Source organism: Taudactylus pleione, unplaced genomic scaffold (genome assembly GCF_031769625.1).
Source record: "Taudactylus pleione unplaced genomic scaffold, aTauple2 ptg000181l, whole genome shotgun sequence".
Lineage (NCBI taxonomy): Eukaryota > Metazoa > Chordata > Amphibia > Anura > Myobatrachidae > Taudactylus > Taudactylus pleione.
The window spans coordinates 465759-492500 of record NW_028284583.1 but is presented as its reverse complement, the minus strand read 5'-3'; the positions used below and the strand labels follow the sequence as shown (position 1 = coordinate 492500).

The 26742-nt window shown below is 42.9% G+C and overlaps 1 protein-coding gene across 7 annotated transcripts in view; it reads right to left on the bottom strand.

Moving 5' to 3' along the window:
• Positions 1-26742, bottom strand: part of ELMO1 (engulfment and cell motility 1) — a 487164-nt gene that overhangs the window by 384858 nt on the left and 75564 nt on the right. The gene's annotated exons all lie outside the window — the stretch shown is intronic.

Genomic DNA, 26742 nt, shown 5'->3' with positions numbered 1-26742 from the left:
AAGATATACAAGGAATGGACAATAGACCAGTGGAAATCTGTACTTTGGTTTGATGAGTCCAAATTTGAGATTTTTGGTTCCAACCGCCGTATCTTTGTGAGACGCAGAGAAGGTGAGGGGATGGTTTCTGCATGTGTGGTTCCCACTGTGAAGCATGGAGGAGGAGGTGTGATGGTGTGGGGGTGCTTTGCTGGTGACACTGTTGGTGTTTTATTCAAAATTCAAGGCACACTTAACCAGCATTGCTACCACAGCATTCTGCAGCGGCATGCCATCCCATCTGGTTTGCGCTTATTGGGTCCATCATTTGTATTTCAACAAGTCAATGACCCCAAACACACCTCCAGGCTATGTAAGGGCTACTTGACCAAGAAGGAAAATGATGGAGTGCTGCGTCAGATGTCCTGGCCTCCACAATCACCCGAACTAAACCCAATTGAGCTGGTTTGGGATGAGTTGGACTGCAGAGCGAAGGAAAAGCAGCCAGCAAGTGCTCAGCACCTCTGGGCACTCCTTCAAGACTGTTGGAAAACTATTCCAGGAGACTACCTCAAGCTGATTGAGAGAATGCCAAGAGTGTGCAAAGCTGGCAAAAGGGGGCCAGTTTAAGGAATCTAAAATATAAAACATATTTTGATTTAACACTTTTTTGTTTACAACATAATTCCATATGTGTTTATTTAATAGTTTTGATGTGTTCAGTATTAATCTACTATGTTGAAAATAATTTAAAGAAGCAAAAACCATTGAATGAGAAGGTGTGTCCAAACTTTTGACTGGCACCATACAATATTTAGAGAGATTATATATATATATATATATATATATATATATATATATATCCCATAGGAGAAATCTAGAAGTTTTTGTAGGGAAAATCAGGAGAAACTAAAGGGGAGGGGGAAGTCTAGTATCAAGGTATTATTTTATTTATTTTGATTAACCACTAGAATTCCGCTCGTCACTCACGCAGAACGCCACCTACCGTTCACTGCGCATGTCCAAAACTGAAACAGAGCATGCGCAGTTGTTATTCTTTTTTTGTCGGAGACATGAAAAAAATCATTTATGCAGTTGTTTCCCATTATCTAATTTGAATACTAAAATGTGAAAATTATCACAATTCAGAGGGTTTATCACTTTTCCATTTTTGGAGAAAATACATGAAAAATATGACGATTAAAAAAGCGAAAAAGATACACAATGTCTGGCGAAAAGAAACATGATCTTTTCGCATTTTTTGATACATATCCCTAAACGTCACCAAAAGCAGAAAAAAATACCAGGTCATCTAAATAGTTTGAAATTTATACAATAGAAAAATATTCAAGATTCTTGGACAATTATGGATTTCTCTTATAAAGTACTCCATGGCCTGCAGCAAAGCTTGTTTACATTAGTGTCAAGAGCAAACACAATTTGCTAGGGGATGGACACTTAAATGCCAAAACTGCACCAAAACTTTGACATGTTTTATTCACATATTAAACATGGCTAATGGCTATGCTAATTGTTACATGTAAGATAATGAGACAAAAACAAAAAAGTTACAAACTAAAATATCTTTCAGAAGCCAACACTCTGCACTAGGGATGACCATCGAAGGGTCCATCATCCATTGTGTCATCAGTGTTTTACATTGATGGCAGGAAACCATAGACCAGTGTTTCCCAAAGGGAGCACTAACGGTGCATGTTTTCCAGGTTTCCTCACGGAATCACAAGTGAAATATTAGCTCCACCTGAGGATCTTTTAAAATGTGTTAGGTGTATTCATTACTGGCTAGTCTGTGTAGCAACTAGGAAAAATGGAAACCCATGCACTGATAGTGCTCCCTGAGGAATGAGCTTGGGAATCACTGCCATAGACAGTGAACTATTGATAGGTTTCACCATCGATGACCATCTCCATCATAATATCAGCAGCGGCTGAGAGGCAGGACATACAGGCTAAACCCTCATGCACAGGTCAGTTCAACTATTTTTCTGGGTCAGTAATTAAAGTATCTCACCTGTTCCCACAAACAAAAATCCTCAAAACATGACCTGTTGGGAAAACCTGAGGGTTGAAATTGAGAACCACTGATTTAGACTATGGGTGGAATTAAATTAGATGCAAAAGCATTGTTTGCGCATGTGCAAACTTTCACACATTTCGCCCGAATGTGTCACTTTTCGCCGCTATCGTGTATGCAGGTTTTCGGGCAATCATATTACAAAAGATACAATGTGGCAATCGCCCCCCAAAAAATATGGCGAAAACGGTGCCTGAAAATTGTGAAATGTGCCCGTGTACCCCCCCCCCCCCCCCACACACACACACAAACAAAATAAATAACGTGGGGAAATTGTTTAGAAGTATTGGGCAAAATCAAAGGGTTTGAGGTTTTTAAATTGTGTCAAATGGCTGTTATATGCATTTTACTTTAACTAGAAAGCTATTTTTTGTGGCAAAATAAATGCTGCAGTTAAATGAGGCGTACATAAACATGGGTGCAACTATATTTTTATGTCATTTTAGGGTACCTGCAATTCCAAAAACACTTGTCCCATCCATACAGCCCCCCAAATTACCCACCACACTACTTTAAACCCATTTTCCAACACTTTTTACATTTTGACCCCAAAAATTATATGGCATTATTAGGAGGAATTAAGTTAATTGAAAAATAATCTTTGCCTAATTAGTCATTAGGGGGATATCAAAGGGCTTCTGAACCAAGTTCCTTCATTTTTGGCACAAAATAGGGGTTTTACACATTTTTCACCTACTCTAAGATGGTGAATGAAGACTATTTGCCACTTTCAGTTGCGCATAATATGCATGTGCGAAAAGCCGAGGCTAATAGAATAGCACGATACGCATTTTTGCCAAAAAGTTTGCACAAGTGTAAACTTTTCGCCAAACCGCGGTCTAATTGAATCCGGCCTTATGTGTGTTTTAGTATTTTGTGGATTATCAGGATTCCAAAATGTAGCAAAATGGTCGTTGAGCACTTTGGATCTTAAACATGAAAAGAGTTCTTGCAGAGACAGAGAACTGCCAGATCCCCTCAATGAATAGTGCTGTATAATTTGTAAGTGGTTTATAAATAAAATACAGTTTCATAAAAATAATTCCGCTGCGTACCGCTGCATTGAACATTGGTTTTCCAATGCAACTTAAAGAGCAAGTAAAGCCAGTATTTCACATTAGTATATATGGGATGTAGTTAATTTGTCACCGCGCGGGATGCCAGTGGTCGAAATACTGGTGCCGGAATCCCAACCTTCGGCCAGAACACCGGTGGCGGAATCCCAAATGTAAGTGTAGCGGGCCCGGTTAGCTTTACCCGGTGTGCGTGGGGTTAGGTTTAGCCACCACTAGGGGGAGGGGGGTGTTAGGGTTAGGCTGCCAAGGGGTTTAGGTTTAAGCACCACTGGGGGGGGTTAGGGTGAGGCACTAACGGGAAGGGTTAGGATGCAGGGAGGGAGGGTTAGGAGGTGAAGGGGGGAGAGCTAGAATACTTATGGAGCCTCTGTTGGGATTTTAAGCATTGGCATGCCGCTGTTGGTGTTTTGACGGCCGGCATCCTGACTCTCGGCCTCCCATACCCAACCCGTATATATCAAAGACAGTCAGCAACTGAGATGCATAGACTTTAAATAACTGTAGGATTTATTAATAATAAATCCAACTATTCTTTTTCACCACACTTCAGCAGATTGCCATTTGAGGGAATATAGACTTTTCTGAATAAATGATAGACAGTGACAAACAGGTGTTAAAACTTGCTCTGCTGAAAGGCTCAGTGCGGACTGATGGATTCATATATTGGGGCAGGGCCAATTATGTCACAACAGCTCAAATTATTGCCGTCCCAGTTTTTTAACCTACATTTCACATCAGGTCACTGATCCTATGGTAGGGGTTTCAGTTGTGTGTTATGGACAGTAAACTTAAATGAAAGCTGCAGTGGAATATCGGGGTAACAACGAACAATGTATTTTACCTTAATGGGTTTTCTCCCAAACTATCAAATAACAAATAGCTTCATATAATTAGAATTTGCAGATAGCTCCATGTGTAGATGTGTAACTGCCATAAAAGAGGTGATGGGATCAGTGGCGGCTCCTTACCTGTCTGGCTGGGGGGTCTGCAGTGCACATCCTCCCTCTCATCCCTTGCCATCCCGGTGATAGACAGCTGAGGTCACCGGTAGGCGGGGCTTAAGTCATACAGGGCAGGGCCTAAATCAAGGGGCATGGCTTAATCCCACAGCTGGCAGCTGCTGCTAAGATAGCAGATAGGGCTGCCGTTATAGCAGGGGAGTGGCTTCCCATGGGAAGCCCTCACTCTGTTATTGTAGTCCGAACTGGCAGTCCCAGGGGGAGAAAACACCTCTCCCTGGGACTGCCTGTCTGGCTGTGATCAGCAGGGAGTACTTCCAATGGGAAGTCACTATCACTGCTGCTAGCATAGGAATTCCCTGCTGGTGGTGGATTTTACTGTGGGGCTTCAGTCCCACAGCCCCTACGTAAAATCCGCCACTGGATGGGATAGGGTCCCGGGTATGACGGTATTTTAAAATGTATGCAGTTAAATTAAGCAGAATATGACTGAAGGTGCTTCGGGTCGGAAGGAGAGGTGGCCAAGGCAACAGAGGGGACAGAGGGAGAGTTGGCCAGGTGATCAGATGCAGAGAGGAGCACCGCAAGTGTGTAAGAATGACTAAAATAGAAAATTGATAGATGTCGCCAAACAGCGCCCTCTGCCTAGTGGTAAATTTCTAGTTACGGACCTAGTTTTCTCCATATGTCCATCCACTACCACCTACACCGCCGGGGACATTGATAACTTAAGGGAAGGGGGCTTAGCCTTAACCACATCACAGGTTATGGCAAATATAAAAAATGTCCCAGTGTCAAATAAAAGTATATTCCAACTATTTGTTTTATATTCCTCCTCATAAACATCTTTGTTACTACTTTATAGGTCTACCTCTTTATTTTTAATTAACAAAAATAATACATTACAGTTAAAAGAAATCACAGAGAGGGAGGTGAGCTCTCCCTTTCCTTTTACAGTATGTAACAGTATGGGGGGGGGGGGAATTACGGTTGCCTGGAAACCCCCTCCCTAGCCCACACCATGATGACCACAATAGAGACAGCATATAGTACTACAGTTGCATGTTTTTTTAAGATCCCCTCAGTGTCACAAATATACACATATTGGCCCCCACAGAAAAATATAACATTGGCTGGCCCACACAGAAACAAAAACAAAAACACATTGCTCCCCTCAGGAAAAATCACATTGGCTGGCCACACAGAATAAATATAAACCACATTGCTCCCCTCAGAAAATATAAACCGTATTTCCCCCCCACAAAAATATAAAACAATTGGCTGCCCTCACAGAAAAATATCAACCAATTTGATCATCATCAAAAACACTGGCTCCCACATACCTAGCTGTCCCTAACACACAGTACAGAGCTGTCAGCAACATGCGGGCATGCAGGTGGGAGGGAGAGCAGGCTGGTGTGCGGGCAACGCGGCGTGCGTGACCTGTGATGTTACGCCACTGTGTCTAGGCAGGTCACAGTTGGGCACGCGTGAGCCTCCCAGAGGAGCTCAGCGGCAGTGCTGCTCAGTCCACAGGTCTATAATGTGAGCGGCGGCTCTGATCTGGTCCTTCTGATCGTGCCGCGGCACACTTCACAACCACCCGCAGCACTCTAATGTGCCACGGCACAGAGGTTAAAAAACGCTGATCTACAGGATCAATTATTAATACTGTATAATAATACACTATCCAGTACATAAGGAGGCCAATCTGTACATCTATTTTCAGGGCAGTGCAAGGTTCTTTTTCTGCCCCACCACAGGATGGTCCTACTTCCGCATATAATGGCATAATGTGATTATGCCCTTTTCATGGACTGGCCACGCTTGCTTTAAAATCAAGCATTTGGAAACCCCTCTGTAGAAATACTGCATTGCCACTGGCCTGACCGTACTAGGCATGCGCCGCTTGCCTCTAAAGTCTCACAACAGGTTGGGTATGGGATGCCGGTGCCGGAATTCTGACTGGTGTCGGGATAACAGGTCTGGCATCCTGAGCACCGGCATCCCGACAGCTGGGATCAGAGCCGCAACTAAACTTTTTGGTGCCCTGTGCCACAGAGCATTGGCACCCCCCCCCCTTTATTTTTTTAATAGGAACATAAGGTAGTGCACCTGAAAAAAGGCCATGGCTTCATGGGGAAGGACCAGGGAAGATATAGGGGAGGCCAGGAGATGCTGGGGATAAAAGAAGAGGAAGCTACAAGTGAGTATGATAAGTAGGAAAATTGAGAGACACAAACAGTGTACCCTGCCCTGTGCCATGGCACTGGTCGCACTACCCTAGATAAGGCCCTGGCTGGGATAATAACTACATGGCATACCTCCGCCTCCCATTCTGGTACTATTGACAGCACTACTAATGCCTCATAGCCCACTGTAGGCAAGTCAGATTCATTAGTCCAGGCACATACAGTATATAGCAGTGGGCCACACTCTGGCTCCCCTTCTGCGGTCATGCTCCTACCGGCTGACTCATAAGAGGCTTTCTTTGGAAAGCACTACTTTCAATTATTTAAGACTAAATTGTATTTTACTGGTCTTATATCAGAATGTTAAGCAAATTTGTACCAACATTTGAACCCGTGTTTGTATGTGTCATGTAAACAAAAAAAGCATTTCAGGGAGATTGAGAAAACAACTATGAGCGCACGTTAAAGTGGGTGTGTCCTGCTACATCTGAGAGTCGTGTCATAAATTGACCAACATCTAAATGTAAATGAGCACAAAGCTGCTAGTAAGATATACTTGATGAAAACACACTATTATTCAGAAAATGCATCTAGCCATGCCAGTGCGTTTGAACGCCAATACATGGGTGTGCATAAAGTATCCACTGCGATGGCATAAGCAACTTGAGCTCTCGCTGCGTGCAGGAAAGTTAGCAATTTAGTTGTAGGGTCAGACCTGCCTTAAATGTGCGAGTGGCTCCGATGTACTTTGATGTTACCAATGTTTTGCTGGACTGCAGGTATTACGGATGTGCGAGAGGGGAAGTGGGCATCTACATGTCAGTGAGAGTGTTTTGCAATTGCATTTATTAGCATACTTTCGCAGCAGAACTACTGTGATCCTTGCTGAATCAGGCCCAAGGTGCACTCACTAGACTTGCAGTGTGATAAAACAGGATTTCTTTATTTACAGGAAAAGGAAAGCCATCACATCAGATCGATGTTTCAGTCCTCACTGGGACTTTTGTCAAAATAGGTGAGATGTACTAATGGGCCCCATACATCTGCGACGGATTGCCGCAATCCTGCAACCTGGCATCGCAGAAATCCAACATGTTGGATTTTGGCGATTTGACGATCGCGATCAAAATTTTTTCGTGATGGTCAAATCAGGGACATTTAACATGTCAAATGTCAGCGACGGATCGCTGAACATCAATGGTGGGTGATCGGAAATTTCCGATCGCATCCCTGCATCGCGAAGATCCGTCGCAGATGTATGGGCACCTTAAGCTCTGGAAAGTGATACATTGGGAAGTGATAAGCTACCAGCCACTCACAGTCATGTTACAGGTTGCGTTTGTGTTCATCACTCTCCAGAGTTTAGTACATTTGCCCCATAGCATCAAAACCCCAACCCATAAAACTACACCTCTCTATAATTATACTAACGTGCACGAGAGAGAGAGAGAGAGAGAGAGAGAGAGAGAGAGAGACACAGACAACCGACACTCACCCTTCCTGAGAAACAGGCCCAGGTGCAGCAAACAACCAAATATATAATATTCCAAAAGCATAGTAGGCACTCTTGGACTTGCAATACTGAGCTGTTTTGTTTACTGAATTATAAAGTTTGTTTATTAATAAACCGTCATCAGGCATGGAGATACACGCTTCCCGCGGCATTCGGTGCCTGTCATGCCCAACCAGCCCATAGCAACAGGGAGTAACCAATACAAACAGCGGGGACAGGACCGCGGGTGCACAGGGGCACCACATACTGACGTCCAGCAGCAAGCAGTGCAGTAACATCAATGTTACCTGGCCTGCATTTAAACTTTAGAAGAATGGCATGAAATCTTTAACACCTACACACATTATTTCAGTCACATGCTGACATATAAAAGTATACAAAAACATGCAACATATGTCCATGGAAATAATAATGCATACTTGTCTATCCTCCCAATTTGGCCGAGAGCCTCCCGAAAACTGGGTACCACTCCCGGCACCCCGGAAAGGCAGGCAAACCCTCCTGGCGGCCGCTGACCAGCCCTCACTCCCGCAACACGCCCCCTTTATGCTGCCACACACCTCCCTGCCATGGAAGCCGGACAGCTCCCTACTGGAAGGAGGGAGCAGAAGTCGGCAGCTATGTAATAATGTCATATCTCTAAGTATGTCCATCAAACAATCCAGTTCCCGTTACCACAGGGGTTATGTGATCAGAATAGGGGGAGAAGACATGCATCAGGCTATATACAAAATATGGCAATTATCAGTACAAGTAGCTCTTCCTGACAACAAAATATATATGTGAGTAATACTAGTGTACGGGTTATAAAGAAATACCAGAGCAACCCACACTCACCCATATACCGGGGTACAACTACCATAGACAACAAATTACAAGCAGCAACTGAGTGACAAGGTCTCCTTCAGACCAAAAGGGTCACAGTATTAAAAGGTATAAATCCACTTAGCTTCCAAGAGCAAAAGAGCCTTAGCTGTATCACCACCCCTAGGGGAGGGGGTGGACACATTCGATTTTGTACATCAGAGTGGCTAAGCCATGTCGTAGATCTTTAAAATGTCTGGCCACTGCATACCTCCCAACTGTCATGCATTCAGCGGGCCACAGTGTCCCGCGGTCAGAGTGTCCCACCCGCGGGCCACAGTGTCCCACGGTGGGGGGGGAAGTTGGGGAGAACACATACCGCTGCTCTGCTTAGCATAGTAGAGCAGCGGGTGTGCAGAAGGCGAACAGATGCCGTGCGCATGCGCACGCCATCTGTTCACCAGTGTAGAGAGCCTGGGCGCTGCCCAGCATCTCGGAGAGTGCTGGGCACGCCCCCTGTAGTGACATAAATGGGGTTGCCGTGAGGCCCCATCCCTTTTCGGCGAAGGCTCCCTCTTCACAGACTACAAAAGTTGTGAGGTATGCCACTGGTTCCTTCCAAAGCTGCCCTGATGGCAGACTAATGCAGGGCCATCTGTTGCTTGAATTGTCTTGGTTGTTTTGCCCACGTAGGTTAGGCCGCATGGATACTATAGAATATAATATATATATATATATATATATATATATATATATATATATATATTATATATATAATTATATGTACACACACACAGGGCATAGCTACAGTTGTTGCAGAGAGTGCGGTTGCTACGGGGACCAGACCACCTCTGGGGCCCGGCCCTCTCCCTTCATTGAGTTACACTACTATCTCCTGAGCCCTGGCCTTTCTATTCTCACCAGAGTGCTGCTGGAGGGCATCTGGGCCCAGAGCTCATCTAAGCCATACCTCCCAACAGGACCCTTTCCAGGAGGGACACAATGCTCTAGTCCTGGACTTCCCTGGTAAGAGGTGGGGCTACAGCGTAGTTCAAAAGTCAAATAGGGGAGCCACACCAACTGTCATTTCAACCACTGCCAAACATCACTGACTGAGTCACTGGCAGTTGGTGTGACTCCCCTATTTGAATTTTGGACTGTACTGCAGCCCCACCTCTGCCACCAATCATAAATTACCACGGAAGTACAGGACCAAAGCATTACTTCCCTCCTGGAGAGGGTCATGTTGGGAGGTATGATCTAAGCTACAGCCATCTCTAGCTGCTGTCTGCATTCATTGTGATGTCACAATGCAGGTCACAGCCCTATATAAGGGATGCCCAGCTACTGGCAGCCATTTTGTGGTGACATTTTGTCCTACATTGATACTCTGAGTAGTCCCTGCTTTGTTTAAGCGACTTGGATAACGATTAATGATATGGACTTTGGATTACATCTTCCAATAAGGTCTTGAACAGCAACATCTTCAGAAAAACAAACTGAATAACATCTTCAGGTAAGGACTGTATAATATGTTTTGGCCTGTCACCCTTACCCCTTCAGACACCTCCTTACATTAGACCTGCAGTCTTTAATTTAGAAATAATGCTGGAGATCTGGACAATTTTGCGGGGGTGCGAGGGGCTACCCGAAAAAATTTGTGAGCCTCCCGCAACTTCCAGGGGAGTAGGTAAGTATGCTAGAGGGGCATAATTGCCTAATGTAGCACCTATGAATGTGGTGGTAAAGTGGGCGTGTACTGCTACATCTGAGAGGCGTGCCATAATACTGACTTACATACAAATGTAAATGAGCTGCACAGCAGCTAGCAAGATCTACTTGTTGATGAAAACACACTGATACTTTTCATAAAAAGCATGTAGCCATAGGGATCATTGTGCTTTATAACCAATGCAGGGAAATTATACTAATGATCCCATTTAAATGTATGTATTATATATGAATCCAACGTAATCCACAAATTTAGAGAAGAAGAGGGCACTCACCAAAGCAGTACGCTATTTAATTTAATCACCATAAAGGTAGACAATACAAGCAGCATATTCTATGTCGATGTTTCTGTCTCATAGGACCTTTGTCAAGACAACATCACCATAATGTTCAGGATATCAGTTACATCCAGCAGTGTGCTTGTCACATAGCGCTATAACATACATGCAAATAAAGCCCTCCACATATACCAGTCGTTAACTTCAATCATCATAAATCAGCTGTTACATATCCACATGCTGATGCCGGCGCACTCCTAAGTGCATCACCAGACCCTGCACATGTGGAATCAGGTCGGAAGTTCCGTTACCTGGGAGACGCAAGCACACAGTGACTCACGTCACCAGACCTGGTCACCGGCGCTCTCCTACTGCGTCATCTCGCTCGGCTCACCCAGCTTGGTATAGCATTATTCTCTAATGTTGCTAGGCAACCAATGTTACAATGTGGTAACCAATGCAACAATAATCCGTGTTAAGTAGCAGTTTCAATTAAAAAAAATTCATTCAGACTGGCCCATGGAAGATCGGAGGCTAGCGTATATATGGAGATACTTTGATCATCAAAAAACACACATATAAACCAAAATAACAACATGTACAACATATACAAACATGACACATGACCTAACCAAATGTCTATAGACACCCACTAAAGCGCTTATATGTAATCACTTAAGAAACATATTCAAAGGATTGGACTCATTCAATCCCTGGGGAGTCATGGTACCCAACCGGTTTATCCAATAGTTCTCAAGTTTACGCTATCCTATCAGTACCCTATCACCACCCCGAATCAGGGGAGGTACCCAATCAATCAGTCTACATTTTAATGTAGCGACTTGATGTTTCATCCTCAAAAAATGTGCAGCGACAGGTTTGTCTGTATTGCCAGTGTTAAAAGGCTTGGCGAATGGAGAGTCGGTGGTTTGCCATCCGTTCCCAAAAGCACCTTGAAGTCATTCCCACATAGACCAAACCACATGGACAGGTAAGTGTATATATAACATGGTCCATGGTACAGATCAACTTGTACTTAATATGCACTTTACGACCGGTCCACGGGTGTGGAAAAAATTAACCTGGCTGCATCGATCCACAGGTCACACACGCAGTACATTTAAAGCATCCTGGTTTTTGACTGTACAGCCAAGTCTTCGTCCTATCAGGAACAGGTTTAACCATTGGTCTCATCAGGAGCTCCTTCAGACGGGCCTCTCCGATAGGCCATCAAAGGGGGATGCTGACCAATAGTTGCCAAGCTACTATCGGATAATATAATCGGCCAATGTTGTCTGACAGATTTCTTAACCACATTCGATTTGCCATCATATGTGCTTACATAGACCATCCGGTCCTTAGTTTTTATTTTGCCATCCACTGTGGTTCCTATGTTGAAGCATTTACTAGCTTTGGTGAGGCACCGTTGTACTGTTTTCTTCTTGTACCCACGTTCCAGGAACCTTGTGGTCATCTCCGCTATTTGCACTTCCGTCTTCGCCTGGTCTGTATTGTTCCTAAAGACCCGGAGGAATTGTGATGTTGGTAAGCTGTCCTTTAGATGGACTGGATGAAAACTCGAGGCATGTAGGAAGGTTTTGCGATCGGTATCTTTCTTATATAGAGTAGTCCCCAAAGTAGATCCGTCAATTGACACTGTCAGGTCCAAAAAATGTATCTGCAAGTTATCAATATTATGAGTAAATCTAACCAGGGTGTCAAGACAATTTAGATTGGTCATCATGCCTAAAAAGGCTTCTTTTGGTGTCACTCCAGATTTAAAAAAGTCTATAAAAGAGTTTATAGAAAATAATCTTGCTCTGAAACAATGGAAAGATGTGCTTCGTTTCGTAATTTGCCATATATAAATTGGCGTATGCCAGCGCAAGATTAGATCCCATCGCCGTCCAGGAACATTGTCTATAATAGTCCGTGCCGTACATGAAGTAGTTATTTAACAAGATTAACCTCGTTAATTCCAACAACAATTCAATCGGCGGATGGTCATTATAGTGTTGGTTGTTAGTTAATGCTTTTTGTAGAGCAGCTAAACCACCCTCATGGGGATTAATAGTATACAATGAACACATGTCCATCGTTACTAAAAATACATCTGGTGGAAGAGTTAAGTCTTTTAATTGATCCAAAAAAATCTCCAGTATCTCTAATATAACTTTTACCCTTGTTGACAATAGGTTGTAGCATAGCGTCCATGTAGATAGCAAAGGCTGAAACACTGAATCCCTGGCAGAGATAATTGGATTTTTGGGAGCGTATATATTATGGGACTCACTGGGACATCCACTTTCAAAAATTCAACCAGTTCTTTTCCTAACCAATTGTTAAAGCACCCCAATTCAATCAGGTCATCTGCTTTCTTTTTAATCAAATCAGTAGGATTCAAATTTAACTTCTCATACGTACTGGTATCTGAGAGTTGATGCATAACCTCATCATTATAATCTGTCCAATCCTGGACGACAACGGCCCCACCTTTATCGGCGGGCCAAAATACCAGGTTAGTATTCTTTTTAAGAGCACGTAAAGCTTCCCTTTCACTTTTCGTGAAATTATCAAAAATATGTGTGCCCCTACTGTTCGAGATCTCGTGCTCAGTAATCCTACGGAAAGTTTTTAAACTAGCATTATTAGAAGGGGGATCAAAAGATGATGTTTTTTTTAAAGTAATACATTCATGTCATATATCATTTGTAGTGGAAAAAAATTCCCTCAGACGGACTTTACGACCATATTTATAATGATCAATACCCCATTTGTAGGCAATATGTCTGTAAGTGTGTACAAACGACAAACCTCTGGATAAACTCATTTCTACCTCAGGCAGGGGGGGAACTAGACAAGTTAAATACCAAAGTCTAGGTCCTTCCGCGTCTCGACCTTCTTCTTGTACCCCCCTCTCCGCATATGCGCTCTGTGCCTCTTGGGCCTACTGTGGCATTCGGAACCCCTAAAAAACCACTTGGAGGTCTATTATCAGAGTTATCTCCATCAGAGGTGTACTGAGAAGATACAGTGTCTACAAAAGACAAACCAGTAAGTCTATTTGATCTAGGGAACCTCTGTGTTTTTCTGGGTCCCTGCTCACCAGTTAACCACCTATAAACGGTGTGGTTTTTATAATCGTTATTGACTGTAGTCAGTTTTTTTTTTCTTTTTAAAGGCCACCAATTCCTTTTTATATGCATCAACCTGGGCAGCGTTTATCCAACCATTTATCTGTATTGTCATTTACAAATTAGTCATCATAGGTTCTTTTGAACTGTACAATATCACTCTAGGTCTTTTTGAGTTGTGTACCCACCTCTTCAACCACTAGGAGGATAAGGCCTAAAGAACACTTATTTAATACTGCGCACCAGCGACTACAGAACACCGGGTTGTTACGGCCGATGGTATCAAATATTATAGCCACATGTACATTATAGTAGCTAAAGAACTAAACGCTGGAAAAAATAATCGAGAAGAAATCGGATGGGTGTCAGAATAAGCATGAGTCCATAAATATGAATCCAGCTCAAAATATTGTTCAGGCTTTCTGCACTCACATCTCCAGCGGGGTGCAACCTCCAAAACCAGACAAGCTGGTTCAATTATAAATCCAAGGTAATCCACAAATGTAGAGAAGAAGAGGGCACTCACCAATTGTACGCTATTTCATTTAATCACCATAAGGTAGACAATACAAGCAGCATATTCTATGTCAACGTTTCGGTCTCATAGGACCTTTGTCAAGACAACATCACCATAATGTTCAGGATATCGGCGTCAGCGGTTACATCCAGCAGCGTGATGACGCAGTAGGAGAGCGCCGGTGACCGGGTCTGGTGACGTGAGTCACTGTGTGCTTGCGTCTCCCAGGTAACGGAACTTCCGACCTGATTCCATGTGTGTGGGGTTTGGTGATGCACTTAGGAGTGCGCCGGCATCAGCATGTGGATATGTAACAGCTGATTTATGATGATTGGAGGTAAGGTCTGGTATATATGGATGGCTTTACTTGCATGTATGTTGTAACGCTATGTGACAAGCACACTGCTGGATGTAACCGCTGATGCTGATATCCTGAACATTATGGTGATGTTGTCTTGACAAAAGGGCCCATGAGACCGAAACGTCGACATAGAATATGCTGCTTGTATTGTCTACCTTATGGTGATTAAATGATATAGCGTACTGCTTTGGTGAGTGCCCTCTTCTTCTCTACATTTGTGGATTACCTTGGATTTATATATAATACATACATTTAAATGGGATCATTAGTATAATTTCCCTGCATTGGGTATAAGGCACAATGATCCCTATGGCTACATGCTTTTTATGAAAAGTATCAGTGTGTTTTCATCAACAAGTAGATCTTGCTAGCTGCCCCTCCCGCACCCTCCTGTTATTTGGCCCCGACCCCTTCTGCTGCTGCTGTCTCTTAAGTAAGCAATGTTTATGTGAATCTGTGTCACACTGTGTGTAATATAGATATATATATATCTATATCTCTATATATCTCTCTCTCTATATATCTCTCTCTCTCTATATATATATATATATATATATATATATATATATATATATATATATATATATATATATATATATATATATATATATATATATATATATATATATATATATATATATATATATATATATACACACACACATATATATCCACCAAATGAACGGCACTAGAACACGGTTAACTTGAAAAAACTTGTTTGTATTGACAGATCATATATACATACACATCAGACAGGCAGCACGATGTATTTGTGATATATATATATATATATATATATATATATATAAATGTGGTATATTTGCCTTTGGCATCTTTTCATATAATTATTGTATTTTTCAAATATGATGCTTTCTTTTTAGGTTGTATTTGATGTAATTTAGACTGCTCTTGAGACTTTCTAAGGATGTCTCAAGGGGCATCTAGTTTCCTTGATGAAGAGTTACTTGCACAAGCAGAATGCGGAGTTCTCTCACTAACTGATGACTATGCTGAGAAATGTTTATTTGATCAGTTTGAATTTCAAGGATTACCAGCTGAAACGACAATAGATCTCCATTATAGATTTCTGAAATTGAAGCGTATAGGGAGATAGACTTAGAATTACATGGCCAATTTTTGTCCGAATATTTCAGGACCAAACAGATACCCCGAGGGTTTAGGATTGCTAACGTGCCCACCATCGGCCGCAATAATCCGGTCTTTTGCAGCCGTTGGTGTGCCGTTCTTAATAAATGCTCCCTAGATTTAATCCTTTTAGTGGTTGAAGAGGTGGGCTCTGAATTAAGAAAAACTAAGGAGGAAATTGTTTCCTTTGTCTACATAGTGGGACATTGGCTAATGATAAATCTGAGAAGTGGTTGGATAAATTATCTGCACAAGTTGAGACTTATAAGAAGGATTTGGTGGCATTTAAAAGAAAAAAAAAAAAACTTACAACTGTTAACACCGATTATATAAATCATACGGTATACCGATGGCTCACTGGTGATACTGGTACTAGAAAAACATTGAGGGTTTTCAGATCGAATAGACAAGTGGCTTTATCAGCTGCTGATTCTGTTTCCCACGTGTCTACATCTGATACAGATAATACTGAGACTACTACTACTACTGGTCGTTTTTTAGGGGTACCAAGTTTGGTCACTCGACAACAAAGAGGCATACCAGAGGAGAGGTGGTTACAAAAAGAAGGGCGAGACGCAGGAGGATTTAGATCTTGTTTTTAACCTGTCATCCACCCCATTATCGGGACCATAAATTAGTGTTCTGTCCCGTGGTTTATCCTTTGTACCAACATTTAAGCATAATGCATTTGAATGGGGGGTTCAACACTATAGGTTTGGACGTAAGATCAGATTAAAGGAATTGTTTCCAGGTGTTGAAGGTGAACAACAGGTTAACAATAGATTGAAAAAGCCGTCGTCTTTTGATCCCCAATCCACGAATCCTAGTCTCCGTACATTGATGAGATTGACTGAACAAGATGTTACTAACAATCGGGGTCCTCGTATATTTGATAATTTGACTAAAGATGAAAAGGTTGGCCCTACGCTCCCTACGTAACAATGCTGACCTTGTGTTTAGACCGGCTGACAAGGGTGGAGCTGTGGTGGTCCAAAATTGGTCAGACTACAATGCCGAGATCCTACGACAGTTGGCTGATGAGGCCTTTCATGTTAAATTGCACTATAACCCTATGCAGGAGATAAAGAACAAAGCAGATATGTTGATAGATTTGGGATTTTCCAATGGCTGGTTGGGGAAGGAGTTGGCTGACTATCTAAGGGTTGATTACCCGGTGAGTCCAATTATTTACACATTGCCTAAAGTGCACAAAGATCCGGTGCACCCACCGGGTAGGCCAATAATCTCTGCTAGGGATTCCACACTACAACCATTGGCAGTCTATGTAGACTCATTGTTACAACCTATTGTGGTTAACAATATGAGCTACATTAGAGATACGGGTGATTTTTTGGTGAAATTGAAAGCAATTGGTGAGATTCCATCGTGTGTGTATTTGGTGACAATGGACGTATGTTCACTGTGCACTATAATTCCCCAGAAAGGGGGGCTTGATGCCCTTCGCACCTCACTAACTAGAAGTTGGAGGGGTGATGAGGGATTCAATCATCATCCAATTGAATTTGTATTGGAATTGGTGCAATTTATTTTAAGTAATAATTCCTTCATGTATGGGAGGGATTATTACTTGCAACGTTCTGGAACAGCGATGGGTTCTAAGCTCGCTCCGGCCTATGCGAACATCTACATGGCGGAGTATGAGTCTACTGAGATATTCCCACGGTTCCAGGACAGGATACTCTTCTTCAAGAGATTCATAGATGATATATTTTTAATTTGGAGTGACACTCAAGAGAGTTTTATTCATATGATAATAACCCACTTGAACAGTTTGGACAACCCAGTGAGATTTACCTATCAAATTGATGATGTGAAGGTCAATTTTCTAGATCTTTCAATTTATAAAGATGGAAATCGGCTGGGAACCACCTTATACACAAAAGCCACTGATTGTAACACTATCTTACACGCTACGAGCTTTCATCCGACTAATTTATTGGAAAGTCTACCAATTTTACAATATCTTCGGGTCCTTCGTAACAACACAGATAATGTGAGAATGGAAGAACAACTGACTGAGATGACGATGAAATTTAAAGAACGGGGCTATAAAAAAGATGTGGTACAGAGGTGCCTCACCAAAGCCAAAGCCCGTTATGCCTTAACGGGATTACGAGGAAATGCTGTGGATAAACCTGATCGGATGGTATATGTCAGTACATATGACAACAAGACACCTTTGGTCAAGAAAACACTGAGAAAACATTGGCCTATTGTTTCGTCAGATAAAAAGTTGGAAGCTGTTGGTATGCGAGGACCCATGATGTCTTACAAAAGAGGACCCAACCTCAAAGATATGTTATTGAGGACTACATTGAGACCTACACCAGAACACACGCCTACCTGGCTATATAGCCAGAAACCTGGATGCTATAGGTGTATGGGTTGTGTCACCTGCAACGCTATGCAGATGGGTCCCTCTTTTCCACATTCTCTGACTGGGCGTCAGATAAAAATTAGGTATAAAAATTAACCTGTACTATGGATCATGTCATATATCTACTCACATGCCCGTGTGGGTTGGGATACGTGGGCATGACCACACGTTGCTTCAGAGAGAGGATGGCTAATCATAGACTATCCATCCGTTAAGCCCTATCCTCAGGAGTATCAGACAAACCGGTTGCCGTACACTTTTGGAAGTTGAACCATCAGGATGCCACTCTGAGGTGTAGACTAATTGCCTGGGTACCACCCCTTATAAGGGGAGGAGATCGGGTACTCAGACTGCGTAAATTAGAAAGTCGGTGGATATTTCGTCTTGGGACTTTAACTCTGCGTGGATTAAATGAGTCCAATCCAATGACTATGTTTTTGAGATAGTTTACAATGTTCTCTACACTGGCAGTGGGTCATCATTTTAGTCCCTTTTTTGGACTGTAGCTTTTTTTAATATGTATTTCTATATTTGTATTGGTATTTTATTATGTTTCATGGGCCCTTATTTATATCATGCCTTTGTATACCAACTATGATTAGGATTATGTGTGCTTGCGCTTGTGATTAATATAGTTGGAGTCTATAAGATATAATGTATAATATTGTGCAAACTACCCTAATATGCATATCAATGGCATTATGTTTAATATTTGATGTTTGCTTATTGAGTCATTGCCATGTTAATTGGCGGTGTCAGCGTTATACAAACCCTGAGTGTTAGATGTGTTGTCCTTCTGGTGCTTAGCAACGCGCCTGGACATAGCGCACTGGACGTGCAGATCAATTGGACATGTGTACGCTGCACGTTTGTGATTGGTATCCGTGGGTTGCATAGCAACGCGCTGTAACACTGGGCATATAATATTGTCTATATTATCCTGGTATGCTCATCAGGGGTGCTATATTTAACGCTCACTTATTTGGCTGTTACTTTAATAGATAAGTCACTCTGACTTTATACTAGCTTTATGTGATAAATCAGTGGCTTCTCTGGTGCTTAGCAACGCGCCGGGACCCAGTGTATTATTGTAACGTGTCCGTAGTGCGTCCGTGATTAGCTTTCTGTGGTTGCATAGCAACGGGTTGTGACGCAGTGTGATGTCTGAGCCATGTGATAGGAAGTGTTTGTCACTTCCGTGATGTGCTGCACGTGGGATCAGGCGCGCTGCGGTAATGGGTATGATATAAATTGGAGCCTGTGTGTTTAATACATGTTATGATGTCATGGGTGATACACGTGTGTTGGTGATACTACCGGCTACTAAATATAGGTGATGATTATCTTGACAAAGGTCCTCCGGGATCGAAACGTCGACTAAGGCTATTCACCCATGTGAGATATGGAATAAGAGAAATTACTGGCTATTGGTGAGTGTCCTGTTCTTGTTACGTACAGGACTTCCTTGGATAGATAGATATATATATATATATATATATATATATATATATATACATACATACATACATACATACATACATACACACATATGTGTGTATATATACCTCAATCCGGCCCTGGGGGTGGGGTGTGTGTGTGTGGGGGGATTGCTACTATTTCAGGGAGTCTCCCTGACAATCAGGGAGAGTTGGCAAGTATATGTAGGGGTGTGGTACAAAATGTTGACATTCAGGGGTTTATTTACTAAAGTGAGAGTTTTTAGGATTGGAGATGTTGCCCATAGCAACCAGATTCTACCTAACATTTAACTAGCACCTTCTAGAGGATAATAGCTAGAATCTGAGTTGTTGCTATGGGTAACATCTCCATTTCTAAAAACTCTCACTTTAGTAAATTTACCCCTCAGAGTGTGGACATGGTCAGAATGTCAATATTGGCAAATGTCGAGAAATCGGTTTTCATGCATTTGCACCCTACCACAGCCTAACCCTACTCGTAGCCTAATTGTAACCCTAACACGAGTTGTTGACATTGCGCCTGTCAACTTTCACAATGCTGACATTTTGACCAGATACCACCCTTTTGTGTATTCCCTACCCGCTCTAATTTCGCCTACTCCTCACAGCCAACCTTATGAGGTTCGTTATCCTCTATTGCAATTATTTCTCATTATACATCAGATCGATCATCCATTATGATCCCGTATTATTTATTAATGTTGGAAATGTATGTGCAACTTGGTTGTTTAGCAGAGTTGTGTACAAACCAGCAGATATGTAAAAAATCAAGGCGACTATTTCAGTGGCAGGTTGTGTGGTTTATTGTGTACAGCCGTACACACTGTTACACTGGATGTCCACAGCATGAAGTGAAGCTGGTGAGCTGTGGTTAGGCAGCTCACAAGGCAGTGACTGTCTCAGGTATTTCGGTAATGGTGTAGGAACAGCGGTCATATGCAGCTACTTGTGTCAGGTGCTAAGGGAAGGACAGCCGTCCTCCGCTGTATCGCTCATACATAGTGAAGAAGATGGCACTGCGGAAGCACAGTTATATCTTCGGTGGACATCTTGGTAAGGGAACTGAAGTATCTCTTGAGGAGGCTTATCGTTGGAGACTGTGCAGTAGTGCACTCCACTTCTAACAATTAATACAGTATGTGTGTATATATAGCCTGCGCAATACCAGGACATGCTGCTGAAGGGTGATGATTGATAAACGCCCTTCATTTCATCCTGTCTGGCACTGGCACCCTCCCTACTTAAGTCATCCCCCGCCTCCCCACCTTAGGCTGCTCCTCGGCCAATAGGCCATGTCCCACCTGAAGAATCAGAAAATCAGGACAATTCTGCGAAATCACTGGGATTGTTAAGAGTGCACTAAACGAGGGAAGGAAATAAGGGCTAGATTTTTGATGCTTCAGCCCTGATTTGCCATTGCATTAAGCAGTATCAAAGGATCTGACAACTTAAAAACCCAAAGTGTCCCAGATTAATGGTGTTATTTTTTTTTCTTGGAACAGTATCAATCAAGTAAAAACAGTGAACGTGGGAATGTTTGGGAAGTCAGTCATGGTGCCTTGTGTTAGTGGATTCTAAATGAAGCCATGTTAGCTATGTTACATCTTTTATGGTGCCTTTTCATTAGAGGTTCTTTGTTCACATGGCATGTTTGTGTAAGATCAGAAACTGTAATTTGTACAGGACACACAAACAATTCTGCCTAAATTAAAGCATTTAAACCTACAAACATAGTCTTTAATGAGTTGTGTGTGTAGGATTACAAAATACATTAGAACAGAGAGGTTGCTTAGAAACGAGAAGCTGTGCATGATTTATAATATGAACTTTATTGAATCTTTTGATAAAGCAACTGCTGGATATCATTAGTTTTAGCTGCACAGAAAAAATATGATAGCAATAGTAGCTCAGTGTTACATGGCTTAATATTACCCAATAAGAACTGTAGCAATTCCTGACATACAAACACACACATATATATATTATATATATTTATATTGTGGTTAGAGGCTCACCTGAACTGCCCTCATTCCTGTGGGATCAGCTTACTCCAGGGGAGGCTGGAGTGAAACCTGTGCATTCTGAAATAGCAGTGGAATTCAAGGTTTTCACATTTACACAGATCTAGCTGGAATAATCACTGGAGCACAGGTACACCTGTAGCTCCTTGCTCCTGCTGCAGGACAAGTTGGCCAGGCGATAGGCAGGGGGTGGTGGTTAGCACTAGAGTGCCAGGACCGGGAAGGTCCACCAATATTATAACTGCTGTCTGTTAAGCACAGAGAGTGCTGGGACATTTACTTTTATGTTTATTTGCACATTTTCTGTTATGTGCCTGTGTGTATACAGGCCTATGCTCACGTATGCTAAGGTGCAGTGTTTGCTGTCATTAAAAGCCACTGCTTTACCAAGTACCTGCCTGTCTGGAGTCCTCATTTCTATACCCCGTTACATTTGGTGGCCTGTACAGGGAGTGCACTGCTGTCTCGCTACAGTGTAGCAAAGGTACTGACAAGGCAAAACTTTTGGTATACGCGAGTATGGTTGGTGAACAGAAAAAACGCAGTTATATTAAGGACATTGTGTAACTTGATGTGCTCTATAGGCAAAAGCTGTTTTGTGTGTACAGAAATTAAAAAAAAGTAACTTTTTTTTTTTTTTTACTAATATCAAAATGTTGATTAGTGTGTTCACCAGCTAGTGTTCAAGCTGTGTATTTAACTTAACCTGTTGACTGAGCAGAGCTCACACACTTAATTAAGCATTGCTGAAAGAGAAAAAAAATAACTTTTTTTTCTTTGTTCTGTTTAACCCCTGCATTACTGAAGAAAAAAAAACTTCTTTTTTTCTGTGTTAAACTTGAACAACAGTTGCTTTGCTGAAAGAAAGAGATATTTATTTGTATGAACTGGCTTGTTATCTAAAAGCACCTATACTTGTACATACACCTTCCACAAAAAAATAGATGGTTTTTCATACTATAGTAAATTTGCGAGCCTCCAATCAAAAGACACAGGAGCAAATGTTACAATTAGTGATCCAATCAATGGGCACAGCAAATGCTGCAGGGCATCTGAAGAAAATGTCTGCCTCAGATGACCCAGAGGCGTATTTCTTAATATTTGAGAGGGTCGCACAGGTCTTAAAGTGAGTGGCCAGCAGATACTTGGGCTGATAGACTTGCCCCCTATCTCTCTAGTGAGGCTCAGAAATCCTATGCTGATTTGTCCTCTGCTGATGCAGAGAAATATGACCTAGTCAAAAGTGCCATACTAGCTTGGTCAGGTCTCGCTCCTTCTGGGAAGGTACAGTGCTTCCACGAATGGGACCTACTACAAGGGGTCCCTATTCAGAAGCAGGTTGCAGAACTCGCCAAACAGGAGCAAAGATGGTTCTAGCCAGAAGACTTAACTGCCACTCAGATTGTAGAGACGGTGGTTGTTGACCAGTGTATAAGAACTGCATGTGGAGCGTGGGTCACGCTCAGAATTTAGAGGAATTAATTACAGTATTGGAATAGTATGACACCACAGGAAATATGACAAAAATGCCAGAAAAGAAACCAGGGAATGGGCGACCCATTGGCCTGTGATCCTGTCATCCCTCCTCAAGGAAACACCACTGGAGATGCCAAGGTCATTTGCTGTAAGTGGGGAGAACCAGGTCATGTAAGGCGGGACTGTCCCAGAAAAACAGAGCGTAGGGTTATTAGTAAGGGCGCTGCGTACCCAGCTTTTTGCACAATAGTACCCCTGGATTTGAGACGTCTGTTAATGTGGGAAGCTGTGTTACTAAATGGTCGAGAACTCCCAGCTATTATAGACTCAGGGAGTGAGCCAACCCTGATCTCAGAGGCTGTCCTGCCCAGGGCAGTAGATAAGGTGCCAGGGTTAATTGAAGTATTCTACGTTCATGGACCCACAGAAAAATTCTCCCGGGTGCGAGTGAACCTCACCATAAAGGGGCGCACTTATGAGGTAGTCGCAGCTGTTGGTCCTAAGCTACCCTATCCTATCATATTGGGACGCAATTTCCCAGGATATGTTGAGCTCGTAAAGCTACCACAGAGACAACACCAATGCAAAGTCTCCAAGGCCCTACCTCGGAAAAGGGAGAAGAGTGGAAAAGCATGGCCAGTCCTCTTTGGAGAGAGAACCTCTACGCAATTAATGTCTGATTAATCAGCAACACTTTGCCCAATTATGCGCAGAAATTGTTTTAGGCAGAGATGTTATACCCAATGCAGATGTTGCCATGGATGTGCTAGAAACCGTCACCTCTTAGGTTTCTATGGGCTACTCTAGTTTGCCTGGCACTACAGAAGTTCCACTGGTGGACACCCTGTCAGCAAGACAGCGAAAAGAAGTGGAAGCCTTAGTTCACAATAATCAGGATGTGACAGGGCACACTACCTTAGTAGAACACGAGATAAATACACCTGAAAGGAGTGGTTGTAAAGCAGCGACCGTATCGCATCCCTGAGGCACTGCGGAAAGCAGTTCAGCAAGAAGTGAAAGAGATGCTCCAACTTGGGGACATTGAGTAGTCCAACAGTAACTGATCAAGTCCTATTGTGTTGGTCCATCAGGAGCCATACATTTTTGCAACCACTTTAGATGGCTGAATCAGGTTTCCAGGTTTGACACATACCCATAGGCAAACATAGGGGGGGGGGTTCCAGTTGCCTGAAAACCCCCCTATGCAGCCCACACCATGATGACCACAGTAGAAATAGCATATAATGCTAAAGTTGCATGTTTTTAAGAGCCCCTCAGTGTCACGAATTAAATAATTAGAACCACCTGTTGATCTTTTAAAATGTGTGAGCCAGTAATGAATACATTTGTGCACCAACTAGGAGATCTGGAAAACATGCACTGTTAGGGGTGCACTGATATAGACCACCTATTGGGGTAATTAGTAATACTGTATAATAATAAACTAGCCAGTACATAAAAAGACCAATCTGTACATATATGTCCAGGGCAGGGCAAGGTTCTTTCTCTGCCCCCCAGATACCCAAACCTGCTGAAATGATCTGGAATGGAGCCCACATCTAAAATAAAAACAAACTTTCAGCTCCGGCAGGATGGCCCTAGTGCCACATATAATGGTTTTTGGTCCTGTATATGTCAGAATTATTACATATACGATACTTCATATGATGTATATTATAGCTGGGTAATTGCTTATTATGCCCTCTTCATGGACTGGCCACACTTGCTTTAAAATCAAGTATTTGGAAACCCCCCTCTAGAAATCCTGCGTTTGCCACTGATACCTGCTTCCACAGGTGGACGAATTAGTAGAAAATCTGTCGAGTAGCCGGTATCTTACGACCCTTGACCTCACAAAGGGATATTGGCAAATTTCCCTAAGTGAGACCGCCAAGGAAAAGACTGCCTTCTCGACCCCTGATGGCCTATTTCAATGTAAAATGCTCCCTTTTGGCCTTCATGGGGCACCAGCGACATTTCAGCGTGCCATGGATCGCCTGCTGAGGCTACACCAGGTGTATGCTATAGCCTATCTAGACAACATTTTTATCTATACAGATTGCCCAAAGTCCAAGAAGTGCTAAACAGCTTACGATAGTACGAGTTTTCGGCTAATCCAGCCAATGGTACCATTGGACTTTCAGAGGCCAATTACTGTACTTTGGGTATGTGATTGCCAATGGGCAAGTGAAATCCCAAATGCGGAAAGTGGAGGCGATTCAGTCCTGGCCAAGACCCTCCACCAAGAAAACAAATGAGAACTTTCCTTGGGCTGCTAGGCTATTATCGCCGTTTCATTCCAAATTTTGTGTCCAGAGCTTTACCCCTGACTGAGGACCTCATTCAGAGTCGGCCGAAGCGGCCGCACGGTCGTACAGGAAAAGGGGCCGTATATTCAAATGATTCCCTCGCAAGTTGCGTCCCTAAGTTCGGATTGGTAGTTGGCCGACCAAGGGGAGGAAGCGGTCGGAAGACAAAAAATACGCCCCCTTCTCGTACGCATTGCACGTCATCTCCGGGCATATAAGTATTAATCGAGACCATCGGCAACCATCGTAACTGGTCGTAGAGCTTAAGGTTGACCATACCCTCTCAAGCTCTACGATCATGTCAGTGTAAAAACCTCCCATGTCACATGTGCCATGACACTACTTTGTTAATTATGCACTCCCATAATCCGAATGCACTCCCATAAAACGCCGGTCGCATAATGAGGCATGCCTGCGTTCGGATCTCCACTCCCCCGTTTTCAAGCACCTTCCCCTGTTACCACCCACAAACGCCTCAATCTGTCACTCAAACTACCGACCTGGCTGTGTTCAAGGAGAGAGAAATTTCTGATCGTAGCGGCTAGTTTGCGCACGCGCATTGTGAACTTTACGCATGCGCAGTATAGCGAACATCGGTGGCGTACGACCGTGCGGCCGCAACAACAGACTCTGAATGAGGTCCTGAGACCCTTAAGACGGCTCAACCGGAAAGATTCTCTGGACCAAAACAATTGAAGCAGCCTGGGAAGATGTGAGGTAGACTCTGTGTTCCAAACCAGTTCTACAGGCACCGGATTTCAGAAAACAGTTTGTCTTGCAAACGGACGAATCCACGACAGGCTTAGAAGTTGTTTTGTCACAGTCCATTGCGGGCGAAGAAAAGCCGATCCTCTACTTAAGTAGAAAGCTGTTACCACGAGAGACAAGATACGCCATAGTTGAGCTAGCATGCTTGGCGATAAAGTGGGCAGTAGAAGCTGTGAAGTATCTTCTGGGAAGAGAATTTGTCTTGGTCACAGATCATGCACCTCTGAGGTGGATTCAACTCAACAAAGAAGTTAACCCCAGAGTGACTCGCTGGTTCTTGACCATCCAGCAGTACAAGTTTGTCGTACAGCATCGGCTGGGAGCTCAACATAAAAATGCGGACACGTCTCAAAAATTTGAGAAAGCTGAGTGATGTCGGTCATTGTAAAAGAAGGCTTGGAAAAGCAAAAGGGGGGATGTGTAGTGAGAGGGGTTGTCTCTCCCCTGAACTGCCCACATTCCTGTGGGATCAGCTCACTCCAGGGGAGGCTGGAGTGAAACATGTGC